The 14060-nt window shown below is 39.5% G+C and overlaps 2 non-coding genes and 1 pseudogene across 2 annotated transcripts; all 3 read left to right on the top strand.

Annotated features, from left to right (window-relative positions):
• The first annotated feature begins 5455 nt into the window (after positions 1-5455).
• On the top strand, positions 5456-7377 carry LOC130902623 (small subunit ribosomal RNA). Its single transcript, XR_009060442.1, has one exon. It is a non-coding gene; the product is annotated as a small subunit ribosomal RNA (ribosomal RNA).
• Positions 7378-8487: 1110 nt separating this feature from the next.
• On the top strand, positions 8488-8643 carry LOC130902543 (5.8S ribosomal RNA). Its single transcript, XR_009060415.1, has one exon. It is a non-coding gene; the product is annotated as a 5.8S ribosomal RNA (ribosomal RNA).
• Positions 8644-9376: 733 nt separating this feature from the next.
• Positions 9377-13750, top strand: LOC130902665 (large subunit ribosomal RNA; annotated as a pseudogene).
• The last annotated feature ends 310 nt before the right edge of the window (positions 13751-14060 follow it).

Genomic DNA, 14060 nt, shown 5'->3' with positions numbered 1-14060 from the left:
CCCTCTGCCGGCCAGTCACCAAACTTAGGTAGTTTCGTAATACTTTGTTTTTCATAATTATTACTATTTTCATAAAACTTTTATATAATACACCTCGTACGTTCATACATCGAGCGGCCATCTAATTTCATAATACTTTTTTCCGTTATTGTTAATATTTTCATAACACTTTTATATAATATACCTCGAACGGCTTCTACATAAAAAAAATTTCCATTCATTTTACACAATTCAACTTTTTCGACAAGTTCCTATATCCTGCCGACCAGACACCAAACTTAACACGGTTTTATAGACACTAGCGCTCTCTGCCGGCCAGTCACCGAACTTAACACTGTTTTATAGACACTAGCGCCCTCTGCCGGCCAGTGACCGAACTTAACACGGTTTAATAGACACTAGCGCCCTCTGCCGGCCAGACGACAAACTGAACACGGTTTTATAGACACTAGCGCCCTCTGCCGGCCAGACGACAAACTAAACACCTTTTTATAGACACTAGCGCCCTCTGCCGGAGAGACGACAAACTAAACACCTTTTTATAGACACTAGCGCCCTCTGCCGGCCAGTCACCGAACTTAACACGGTTTAATAGACACTAGCGCCCTCTGCCGGCCAGAAGACAAACTAAACACCGTTTTATAGACACTAGCGCCCTCTGCCGGCCAGTCACCGAACTTAGCTAATTTCGTAATACTTTGCTTTTCATAATTATTACTATTTTCATACAACTTTTATATAATACACCTCGTACGTTCATACATCGAGCGACGATCTAATTTCATAATACTTTTTTTCTTTATCGTTAATATTTTCATAACACTTTTATGTCATACACCTCGGACGGCTTTTAAATACAAAACATCTCCACTCAATTTTCACAAATCATCTTTCTCGACAAATTGCTATATCGAGCGGAATTTAATTTCATAATACTTGTTTTTCATTATTATTTCTATTTTCATACAACTTTTATATAATACACCTCGTACGTTCATACATCGAGCGGCGATCTAATTTCATAATACTTTTTTTCTTTATCGTTAATATTTTCATAACACTTTTATGTCATACACCTCGGACGACTTCTACATACAAAACATCTCCATTCAACTTCACAAATCATTTTTCTCGACAAGTTCTTATATCGAGCGGAATTAAATTTCATAATACTTGTTTTTCATTATTATTTCTATTTTCATACAACTTTTATATAATACACCTCGTACGTTCATACATCGAGCGGCCATCTAATTTCATAATACTTTTTTCCTTTATTGTTAATATTTTCATAACACTTTTATATAATATACCTCGAACGGCTTCTACATAAAAAAAATTTCCATTCAATTTACACAATTCAACTCTTTCGACAAGTTCCTATATCCTGCCGACCAGACACCAAACTTAATAGGGTTTTATAGACACTAGCGCCCTCTGCCGGCCAGTCACCGAACTTAACACTGTTTTATAGACACTAGCGCCCTCTGCCGGAGAGACGACAAACTGAACACGGTTTTATAGATACTAGCGCCCTCTGCCGGAGAGACGACAAACTAAACACCTTTTTATAGACACTAGCGCCCTCTGCCGGAGAGACGACAAACTGAACACGGTTTTATAGATACTAGCGCCCTCTGCCGGCCAGTTACCGAACTTAACACGGTTTAATAGACACTAGCGCCCTCTGCCGGCCAGAAGACAAACCAAACACAGTTTTATAGACACTAGCGCCCTCTGCCGGAGAGACGACAAACTAAACACCTTTTTATAGACACTAGCGCCCTCTGCCGGCCAGTCACCGAACTTAACACGGTTTAATAGACACTAGCGCCCTCTGCCGGCCAGAAGACAAACTAAACACAGTTTTATAGACACTAGCGCCCTCTGCCGGAGAGACGACAAACTGAACACGGTTTTATAGATACTAGCGCCCTCTGCCGGCCAGTCACCAAACTTAGGTAATTTCGTAATACTTTGTTTTTCATAATTATTACTATTTTCATAAAACTTTTATATAATACACCTCGTACGTTCATACATCGAGCGGCCATCTAATTTCATAATACTTTTTTTCCTTATTGTTAATATTTTCATAACACTTTTATGTCATACACCTCGGACGGCTTTTAAATACAAAACATCTCCACTCAATTTTCACAAATCATCTTTCTCGACAAATTGCTATATCGAGCGGAATTTAATTTCATAATACTTGTTTTTCATTATTATTTCTATTTTCATACAACTTTTATATAATACACCTCGTACGTTCATACATCGAGCGGCGATCTAATTTCATAATACTTTTTTTCCTTATTGTTAATATTTTCATAACACTTTTATGTGATAGATACACCTCGGACGGCTTTTAAATACAAAACATCTCCACTCAATTTTCACAAATCATCTTTTTCGACAAATTGCTATATCGAGCGGAATTTAATTTCATAATACTTGTTTTTCATTATTATTTCTATTTTCATACAACTTTTATATAATACACCTCGTACGTTCATACATCGAGCGGCGATCTAAATTCATAATACTTTTTTTCCTTATTGTTAATATTTGCATAACACTTTTATGTCATACACCTCGGACGGCTTTTAAATACAAAACATCTCCACTCAATTTTCACAAATCATCTTTCTCGACAAATTGCTATATCGAGCGGAATTTAATTTCATAATACTTGTTTTTTATTATTATTTCTATTTTCATACAACTTTTATATAATACACCTCGTACGTTCATACATCGAGCGGCGATCTAATTTCATAATACTTTTTTTCCTTATGGTTAATATTTTCATAACACTTTTATGTCATACACCTCGGACGACTTCTACATACAAAACATCTCCATTCAACTTCACAAATCATCTTTCTCGACAAGTTCCTATATCGAGCGGAATTTAATTTCATAATACTTGTTTTTTATTATTATTTCTATTTTCATACAACTTTTATATAATACACCTCGTACGTTCATACATCGAGCGGCCATCTAATTTCATAATACTTTTTTTCCTTATTGTTAATATTTTCATAACACTTTTATGTGATAGATACACCTCGGACGGCTTTTAAATACAAAACATCTCCACTCAATTTTCACAAATCATCTTTTTCGACAAATTGCTATATCGAGCGGAATTTAATTTCATAATACTTGTTTTTCATTATTATTTCTATTTTCATACAACTTTTATATAATACACCTCGTACGTTCATACATCGAGCGGCGATCTAAATTCATAATACTTTTTTTCCTTATTGTTAATATTTGCATAACACTTTTATGTCATACACCTCGGACGGCTTTTAAATACAAAACATCTCCACTCAATTTTCACAAATCATCTTTCTCGACAAATTGCTATATCGAGCGGAATTTAATTTCATAATACTTGTTTTTTATTATTATTTCTATTTTCATACAACTTTTATATAATACACCTCGTACGTTCATACATCGAGCGGCGATCTAATTTCATAATACTTTTTTTCCTTATGGTTAATATTTTCATAACACTTTTATGTCATACACCTCGGACGACTTCTACATACAAAATATCTCCATTCAACTTCACAAATCATCTTTCTCGACAAGTTCCTATATCGAGCGGAATTTAATTTCATAATACTTGTTTTTTATTATTATTTCTATTTTCATACAACTTTTATATAATACACCTCGTACGTTCATACATCGAGCGGCCATCTAATTTCATAATACTTTTTTTCCTTATTGTTAATATTTTCATAACACTTTTATGTGATAGATACACCTCGGACGGCTTTTAAATACAAAACATCTCCACTCAATTTTCACAAATCATCTTTTTCGACAAATTGCTATATCGAGCGGAATTTAATTTCATAATACTTGTTTTTCATTATTATTTCTATTTTCATACAACTTTTATATAATACACCTCGTACGTTCATACATCGAGCGGCGATCTAAATTCATAATACTTTTTTTCCTTATTGTTAATATTTGCATAACACTTTTATGTCATACACCTCGGACGGCTTTTAAATACAAAACATCTCCACTCAATTTTCACAAATCATCTTTCTCGACAAATTGCTATATCGAGCGGAATTTAATTTCATAATACTTGTTTTTTATTATTATTTCTATTTTCATACAACTTTTATATAATACACCTCGTACGTTCATACATCGAGCGGCGATCTAATTTCATAATACTTTTTTTCCTTATGGTTAATATTTTCATAACACTTTTATGTCATACACCTCGGACGACTTCTACATACAAAATATCTCCATTCAACTTCACAAATCATCTTTCTCGACAAGTTCCTATATCGAGCGGAATTTAATTTCATAATACTTGTTTTTCATTATTATTTCTATTTTCATACAACTTTTATATAATACACCTCGTACGTTCATACATCGAGCGGCGATCTAATTTCATAATACTTTTTTTCCTTATTGTTAATATTTTCATAACACTTTTATGTGATAGATACACCTCGGACGGCTTCTAAATACGAAAAAATGTAATTTCATAATACTTCTTTTTAATATTCACAATACATCTTTTATATATTTTCACTATACATCTTTATTAATGTTAATGTAGAAGGCGTACCGTTGTACAGCGCACATATATGTGTGGTGTATCGAAGTTGACGTCTCGTTAAATTTTAATAAACTCGTTATAATTTACGTAAAGACGTTGTTTCGGTCATTCCACATCGGTGGATTATATAGTTTTCTGAAAGGGTCCCCGTTCTCCTCCAATATATTAACGTATATTGCTAGCGGTTCCCTTTTTAGATATTATATCAATTTATCCACAAATTAAATATCTATTGCGAGATCGCGAATTTAGCTAGCGTTCTATCGTGAGCGATTCATAATGCGATCGTCTATGAAAAATATATATTATATTACACTTTTATATATATAATACACAATATTTGCGATAACTCTCATTATTCCGTGCGAGAATAAAAATTTCGTTCATTATTACCTAATGTATAAACCATGTCGCTTACAATCTAGCGAAGGGTAGAGATAATGTCGAAATTGTAGCCCGGTCGACGTAATCATCTAATTTTTCTCATTTCGATTAAATTTAGATAGATTTATAGTCGATTCGGTGAAATTTTATAAAATAAGAAAAAATATAAATAAAGCGTGGCGCTGAAAATTATATATTTTCAATAATAAGCGCAGCAAACACGCAAAAGAAAAAGTAAATAACAATGTGTTTATACACGAATATAGATGATTATTATATTATGTATAAATATAAAGTATATATGTAATATAAAAAACATCATCATAATTTATCCTCTTTTGGATATTGTTATTAAAACTTTTTCGATAATAGTTTTTTATTATAAAATATATATATATATATATAATAATAATAGTAATAATATATATTATATATATTATAAAACACAGTTCCCTGGTTGATCCTGCCAGTAGTCATATGCTTGTCTCAAAGATTAAGCCATGCATGTCTCAGTACAAGCCAAATTAAGGTGAAACCGCGAAAGGCTCATTAAATCAGTTATGGTTCCTTAGATCGTACCCACATTTACTTGGATAACTGTGGTAATTCTAGAGCTAATACATGCAAACAGAGTTCCGACCGGAGACGGAAGGAGCGCTTTTATTAGATCAAAACCAATCGGTGGCGGGCTTGCTCGTCATCGTACAATTTGGTGACTCTGAATAACTTTTCGCTGATCGCACGGTCTCGCACCGGCGACGCATCTTTCAAATGTCTGCCTTATCAACTGTCGATGGTAGGTTCTGCGCCTACCATGGTTGTAACGGGTAACGGGGAATCAGGGTTCGATTCCGGAGAGGGAGCCTGAGAAACGGCTACCACATCCAAGGAAGGCAGCAGGCGCGCAAATTACCCACTCCCGGCACGGGGAGGTAGTGACGAAAAATAACGATACGGGACTCATCCGAGGCCCCGTAATCGGAATGAGTACACTCTAAACCCTTTAACGAGGATCAATTGGAGGGCAAGTCTGGTGCCAGCAGCCGCGGTAATTCCAGCTCCAATAGCGTATATTAAAGTTGTTGCGGTTAAAAAGCTCGTAGTCGAATCTGTGTCCCACGCCGCTGGTTCATCGTACGCGGTGTTAACTGGCGTGTCGTGGGACGTCCTGCCGGTGGGCTTAGCTCGCAAGGGCGGCCCAACTCAATCCCGCCGCGGTGCTCTTGACTGAGTGTCGAGGTGGGCCGGCACGTTTACTTTGAACAAATTAGAGTGCTTAAAGCAGGCCAAAATTTTGCCTGAATACTGTGTGCATGGAATAATGGAATAGGACCTCGGTTCTATTTTGTTGGTTTTCGGAACCCCGAGGTAATGATTAATAGGAACGGATGGGGGCATTCGTATTGCGACGTTAGAGGTGAAATTCTTGGATCGTCGCAAGACGGACAGAAGCGAAAGCATTTGCCAAAAACGCTTTCATTGATCAAGAACGAAAGTTAGAGGTTCGAAGGCGATCAGATACCGCCCTAGTTCTAACCATAAACGATGCCAGCTAGCGATCCGCCGACGTTCCTCCGATGACTCGGCGGGCAGCTTCCGGGAAACCAAAGCTTTTGGGTTCCGGGGGAAGTATGGTTGCAAAGCTGAAACTTAAAGGAATTGACGGAAGGGCACCACCAGGAGTGGAGCCTGCGGCTTAATTTGACTCAACACGGGAAACCTCACCAGGCCCGGACACCGGAAGGATTGACAGATTGAGAGCTCTTTCTTGATTCGGTGGGTGGTGGTGCATGGCCGTTCTTAGTTGGTGGAGCGATTTGTCTGGTTAATTCCGATAACGAACGAGACTCTAGCCTGCTAACTAGGCGTATTTCGACATCCCAAAGGCCCGTCGGTATTGAGTTTCGGCTCTTGCCGTTCGCGGTTTTTACTGTCGGCGTACAAATAATTCTTCTTAGAGGGACAGGCGGCTTCTAGCCGCACGAGATTGAGCAATAACAGGTCTGTGATGCCCTTAGATGTTCTGGGCCGCACGCGCGCTACACTGAAGGAATCAGCGTGTCCTCCCTGGCCGAGCGGCCCGGGTAACCCGCTGAACCTCCTTCGTGCTAGGGATTGGGGCTTGCAATTGTTCCCCATGAACGAGGAATTCCCAGTAAGCGCGAGTCATAAGCTCGCGTTGATTACGTCCCTGCCCTTTGTACACACCGCCCGTCGCTACTACCGATTGAATGATTTAGTGAGGTCTTCGGACTGAGCGCGGTGGCGTTTCGGCGTCGCCGATGCTTCGGAAAGATGACCAAACTTGATCATTTAGAGGAAGTAAAAGTCGTAACAAGGTTTCCGTAGGTGAACCTGCGGAAGGATCATTACAGAGTATTTGTTCGTTTTTAAACAAAAAAAAAAAAAACGAAATCAAGTCTGTATTAATTGTAAAAGAGAATTTTCTTCTACAAAATTATCGAACTCTTCAAAAGAAATTTATATATGTTATAAATTATATATATATATATATATATTATAGATGTATATATATTGAAATCTTTTTTTAATTTTTACAAAATTCGAACAAGTTTCGAATAAAATTAAAAAAAAAAGATAAATATAATTCATACGTCTATAAAAATATATTTACATATATAAATTTTTCCAATAAAAATATAACGAAAAATTTTTATCATAGTTTATAGAAGGCGTCGACGACGATGACGACACAACAATAACAACATATGTATTATTATATATTATAACGATTGACGGAACGATCATTAACAAAATTTCTTGTTAACTAAAAACGTTCTGATAAAGAATCGTTATTATAATAAACGAAAAATATATAGTTTATTGAAACGTCGTCTGTTGTCGTGTGTGTGTCTATATTTTTATGGATAAATTTTATTTCGTTTATTATATTATTACCTAAGTTTTTTATCGTTTGAAGGTAATACAAGAAAATATCGACAAGATTATATGTGATGATTATGTTATTGAGACATTTTCATCCGGGTACCTAAACGAAATTTAAGCACATGTCGATTCTATCGATATGTATAAAAATTCGTTTTAGAAATAATATTTTATGTATTATTTCGAAGGTGTTCGAAGATTTACGCCCGACCGTCGAAATTTGTATAAAACTTTCAAGATAAAAAAAAAACTGTAATAATATAAAGAGGAGGAATATATCGTGCGAGATATCTGTCTATGCGCGCCTCGTTTGTAATAAAACATGTGCAGCGGTTAAAATTTATCAGATATATCAAAGTACGATATTATAATTTCTCTAAAAGTTTCGAATAATTACCATTTATTATAATATATATATATATATATATATATATATATATATATATAAAAAATGTCGTTATATAAATTTTCTATACGCGTATAAGATATTATAATAATATTATTAATTTAATAATAATCAAATATTAAAAATACGACGAATAGAATATGAGAAAACGACATAATAATAAAATGATTACCCTGAACGGTGAATCACTTGGCTCGTGGGTCGATGAAGAACGCAGCTAATTGCGCGTCAACTTGTGAACTGCAGGACACATGAACATCGACATTTCGAACGCACATTGCGGTCCTCGGATACTCGTTCCCGGACCACTCCTGACTGAGGGTCGTATCAATTTAAAAGACTGCTTAGAATTTAAAATTTTTCTATTTATTAAAGAAAAATAATGCCTAAGCGTGTTGGATGTGAAACAATAACGCACACTAATTAAGAAAAAACACATGCACATACAAACTTGTGCGTATTTTTTTTTGTATTTGTGCGGCATCCTAAAGTGCGAAAAGCAGCGTAAATTTTTATAGAAAAAGTTACGCAATTTTTGAACACAACCCGCTATACCATAAATTAATCGTGTATTTATATGAAATACATAAAATTTGTTTGGTAGAGAGTTATATTTATATATAATATATATATATTATACATATATACGACGTATATATAGTCGATAAATAAGTGTGTGTGTATATATAATATATTTATGATAAAATGATAACGCGGTCGTCGTGTCCGAGAGAAATAATAAAGTTTCGAAGACTGGACGTCTGACCAGTGTTTTATTTATATCATTTATACACACGGTATATCGACAAAATATATGAATTATATATATTAAAAATATTATATATGTATAAAGGCTGGTGGTGTGTTGCTGATGCTGATGCTGATGCTGATGCTGATGCTGATGCTGATGCTGCTGCTGCTGCTGCCGACTCTTTAAATAAAAACAAATAATGTTATATTTCATATGAGAGATGATATTATTATTAAACACACGTTTTTTTTTATGATAGTTTGGCGAATTGTATTTAAATATTATAAGAGATATATTATAAATATATCGACCTCAGAGCAGGTGAGATTACCCGCTGAATTTAAGCATATTACTAAGCGGAGGAAAAGAAACTAACTAGGATTCCCTCAGTAGCTGCGAGCGAACAGGGAAAAGCCCAGCACCGAATCCCGTGGTCGATATCGGCCACCGGGAAATGTGGTGTTAGGGAGGATCCGTTTATCACGAGATCGTGCGGCGCGTCCAAGTCCTTCTTGAACGGGGCCACAGCCCATAGAGGGTGCCAGGCCCGTAGCGACCGTTGCCGATTGCGTGAGGATCTCTCCTGAGAGTCGGGTTGCTTGAGAGTGCAGCCCTAAGTGGGTGGTAAACTCCATCTAAGGCTAAATATGACCACGAGACCGATAGCGAACAAGTACCGTGAGGGAAAGTTGAAAAGCACTTTGAAGAGAGAGTTCAAGAGTACGTGAAACCGTTCAGGGGTAAACCTGAGAAACCCGAAAGGTCGAAAGAGGAAATTCATTCGCGTTTCGATAATTGAAGTTGAACGTTTGTATGACGGATATTGTTTGTGTTTCGGCATATTACAATAAATCGCGTTTTACGTTTTTCTAATCGATATCGAACGCGTGCACTTTTCCTCTAGTAGGACGTCGTGATCCGTTGGGTGTCTGTCTAAGACTCGAGGTGGTAGACCACTTGATTTTATTCGAATTCATGGGGACCCTCGATGTTCCGACAGACTCGCTCGACGGTAGAAATATGGCGCGGGGCCGCTAGATTAATTAGCGTTCGGCCCGTAGCAAGAGCGTTTCGTGTTTGACGGTAATCGGACATAATGCCGATTCTGTCCCGGAACGACTGTTGGTTACGGTGTTCTCGAACAGACCTCGTTTTGAAACGCCGATCAACGACGCTATCGATTTGGGTAATTTCAGGACCCGTCTTGAAACACGGACCAAGGAGTCTAGCATGTGCGCGAGTCATTGGGAAATAACTAAACCTAAAGGCGTAATGAAAGTAAAGGTTTACCTCGCGTAGACCAAGGGAGGATAAGCGATTTGCAAATAAAAATTGTAAACGCTTCGCACTCCCGGGGCGTCTCGTTCTCATTACGAGAAGAGGCGCACCAAGAGCGTACACGCTGGGACCCGAAAGATGGTGAACTATGCCTGGTCAGGACGAAGTCAGGGGAAACCCTGATGGAGGTCCGTAGCGATTCTGACGTGCAAATCGATCGTCGGAACTGGGTATAGGGGCGAAAGACTAATCGAACCATCTAGTAGCTGGTTCCCTCCGAAGTTTCCCTCAGGATAGCTGGCGCTCGTAGCGTACGAGTTTCATCCGGTAAAGCGAATGATTAGAGGCATTGGGGTCGAAACGACCTCAACCTATTCTCAAACTTTAAATGGGTGAGATCTCCGGCTTGCTCGAACTTATGAAGCCGCGAGACTCGAATCAGAGTGCCAAGTGGGCCATTTTTGGTAAGCAGAACTGGCGCTGTGGGATGAACCAAACGTCGAGTTAAAGCGCCAAAATCGACGCTTATGGGATACCATGAAAGGCGTTGGTAACTTAAGACAGCAGGACGGTGGCCATGGAAGTCGGAATCCGCCAAGGAGTGTGTAACAACTCACCTGCCGAAGTTACTAGCCCTGAAAATGGATGGCGCTGAAGCGTCGTGCTTATACTCGACCGTCAGCGGCATGTGCGGTTCGCGTTTTGCGCGCGACCATGAAGCTCTGACGAGTAGGAGGGTCGCGGCGGTGTGCGCAGAAGGATTGGCCGTGAGGCCGTCTGGAGCCGCCGTCGGTGCAGATCTTGGTGGTAGTAGCAAATACTCCAGCGAGGCCCTGGAGGACTGACGTGGAGAAGGGTTTCGTGTGAACAGCCGTTGCACACGAGTCAGTCGATCCTAAGCCCTAGGCGAAAGCCGATGTTGATGTGGTGTAGCTTTATTTACTTACGTAAAAAGTTTGTACACACCCATCGGGCGAAAGGGAATCCGGTTCCTATTCCGGAACCCGGCAGCGGAACCGTCAAAAAGTCGGGCCCTCGCAAGAGAGTTCGTCGGGGTAACCCAAAAGGACCTGGAGACGCCGTCGGGAGATCCGGGAAGAGTTTTCTTTTCTGCATAAGCGTTCGAGTTCCATGGAATCCTCTAGCAGGGAGATATGGTTTGGAACGCGAAGAGCACCGCAGTTGCAGCGGTGTCCGGATCTTCCCCTCGGACCTTGAAAATCCAGGAGAGGGCCACGTGGAGGCTCGCGCCGGTTCGTACCCATATCCGCAGCAGGTCTCCAAGGTGAAGAGCCTCTAGTCGATAGAATAATGTAGGTAAGGGAAGTCGGCAAATTGGATCCGTAACTTCGGGATAAGGATTGGCTCTGAGGATCGGGGCGTGTCGGGCTTGGCGAGGAAGTGGGTCACGGCTGACGTGCCGGGCCTGGGCGAGGTGAAGTAATTGGAGCATCTCTCTTTCCTTCCTGGTTGGAGTTTGTGATAATTATGAATCCGAGTTCGGTCCCGTGCCTTGGCCTCCCGCGGAACCGTCTTGCTGCGAGGTTCCATATTACCTTAATCGGTATTTGGATATCCTCTTCGGCCGCCATTCAACGGTCAGCTCAGAACTGGCACGGACTAGGGGAATCCGACTGTCTAATTAAAACAAAGCATTGCGATGGCCCCAACGGGTGTTGACTCAATGTGATTTCTGCCCAGTGCTCTGAATGTCAAAGTGAAGAAATTCAAGCAAGCGCGGGTAAACGGCGGGAGTAACTATGACTCTCTTAGCATCATCGCACGGCAAATGATCGAGAGGCTGGAAAACGGATATTCCGGAAATGGTCTTCATCAAGGTGACTGCTCCACAGAAAGTGGTAGCTGGGTCAACAACCCTCCGCCCTACTGGTCAGGGTCAGATTTTAAAAGAGCTGTGCAACTTCGAGGCAATCTCCTTCCTACTAAGGGCATCCCGTCCAATCCACTACATGAGAGAAAATGTAGGATGGGATGTGATCGTAACGAGTCACTTAGCCATGTTTTACAAAAATGTCCTGCGTCACATTGGCAAAGAATAAGGCGGCATGACCAGCTCGTTACGCTAACGCGAAAAATTGCCGAGAAGAAAGGATGGGTAGTAGAAGTTGAACCCCACATTAGATGCATCGACGGCGCATTAAAGAAACCCGATCTCGTGCTCCAGATGGGTTCAAGAGCAATAGTGTGCGACATTGCCGTCAGCTGGGAGGGACCTAGCTCCCTTTCCCTAGCCGCTCTGAATAAGAGCGCCATTTATAGCGAGCCACGCTTCCTAAGTGCCATGACATCCCGATACCCTGGGAAACATATCGTCGTGGCCCCTCTAGTCGTGGGAGCGCGTGGAATCTGGTGTCGAGATAATAATATCATTTCTAGTATTCTCGGCTTTTCTAAGCAAGACATCAGATCTTACATTACCAAAACTATTATTGGCAGCCTCTCCATTCATCGCTATTTTATGGCTCAATCTTAAATAGGCTGATGAAACATATTCCCGGAATAAGAAGCCTCTATATGATTTTCGCCCGAAGGTGTACTACCATTAGTTATAGGTAGATTTAATATTTTATATATTATATTATATTTTATTTTACAGAACATCCACCTTCGGCTATCGAGGACCACTGTGCACTTCCAGACCTGGTACTTGGGAACAGGGACTGGGGGTGTCGTGGTTTCCATTCATTAGCGCACCAGCCAACTACTGCTGGGAAATACAATGTCTTGGCCTCGCTTTGGAAAGGAGTCCGTCCTGGAAAGTGGCGCGGACTATGAAAACGAAATATTGGCGGGGCAGGTTAATTCCTAAGGCCCCATGTCGTGCTGTTGTGGCCACCGAGGCCCACCCTTATTGATTTAAGGGTCCAGGGTGAACCAGGGTGGCACGTAGTCCCCACTGAAGGGACTGGCAAATGGAAGAGGCGGGGTTTAGGACCTTGTATGCGACAGGCCACTTTGACTGCATGATGACAAGTGTTGAGAACTGGCTCTGTCCAGGTCCGTAAAAAGACACACATTTCTGATAGCCAAATGCCTCGTCATCTAATTAGTGACGCGCATGAATGGATTAACGAGATTCCCACTGTCCCTACCCACTCCACTTTTTATCCGAACTCGGTAGAGAACGGACACGTTTGCTTCAGTGGCGTTAATCGACGGTGATCTCAAATATCCTTATTTCATGCCGCGTGCACGTGACGAAGTGATGAACAGTGTTTTTATTGTATTGCGTGGTAAGTAAAAAGAAAAAAAAGAAAGAAACTTTATCTCAAATAATCTTTATTTCAAACCGTGTGCACGTGATAAAGTGATGAACATTTTTATTATTTTATGTTGTAAGTAAAAAGAAAGAAAAAAAAAAACTTTTTACCTCTATATTCTCGGCTCCAAACTGCGCGCACGTGTTAAAGTGCTGAACAGTATTTATATTATATTACATTATTTGTAAGTAGAAAAAAAAAAAAAAAAAAAAAAAAAAAAAACTTTTATCTCTTAAATTCTCGGCTTCAAATCGCGTGCACGTGTTAAAGTGCTGGACAATATTTATATTATATTTAGTTTAAATTAGTATACAGGAACAATATATGAACAATGGATATAACCGAAAGTGATTTTTCGGAAACGAGCGGGAAAAATGACATGACGGGAACGCTGAGCGAACCCGTACTTAAATATAAAAAATCGACTAAGAG

The sequence above is a fragment of the Diorhabda carinulata genome, chromosome 1, assembly GCF_026250575.1.
Source record: "Diorhabda carinulata isolate Delta chromosome 1, icDioCari1.1, whole genome shotgun sequence".
In the NCBI taxonomy this organism is placed as follows: Eukaryota; Metazoa; Arthropoda; class Insecta; order Coleoptera; family Chrysomelidae; genus Diorhabda; species Diorhabda carinulata.
The sequence above is the reverse complement of the archived record's forward strand: the minus strand, read 5'-3'. Positions and strand labels throughout refer to the sequence as shown.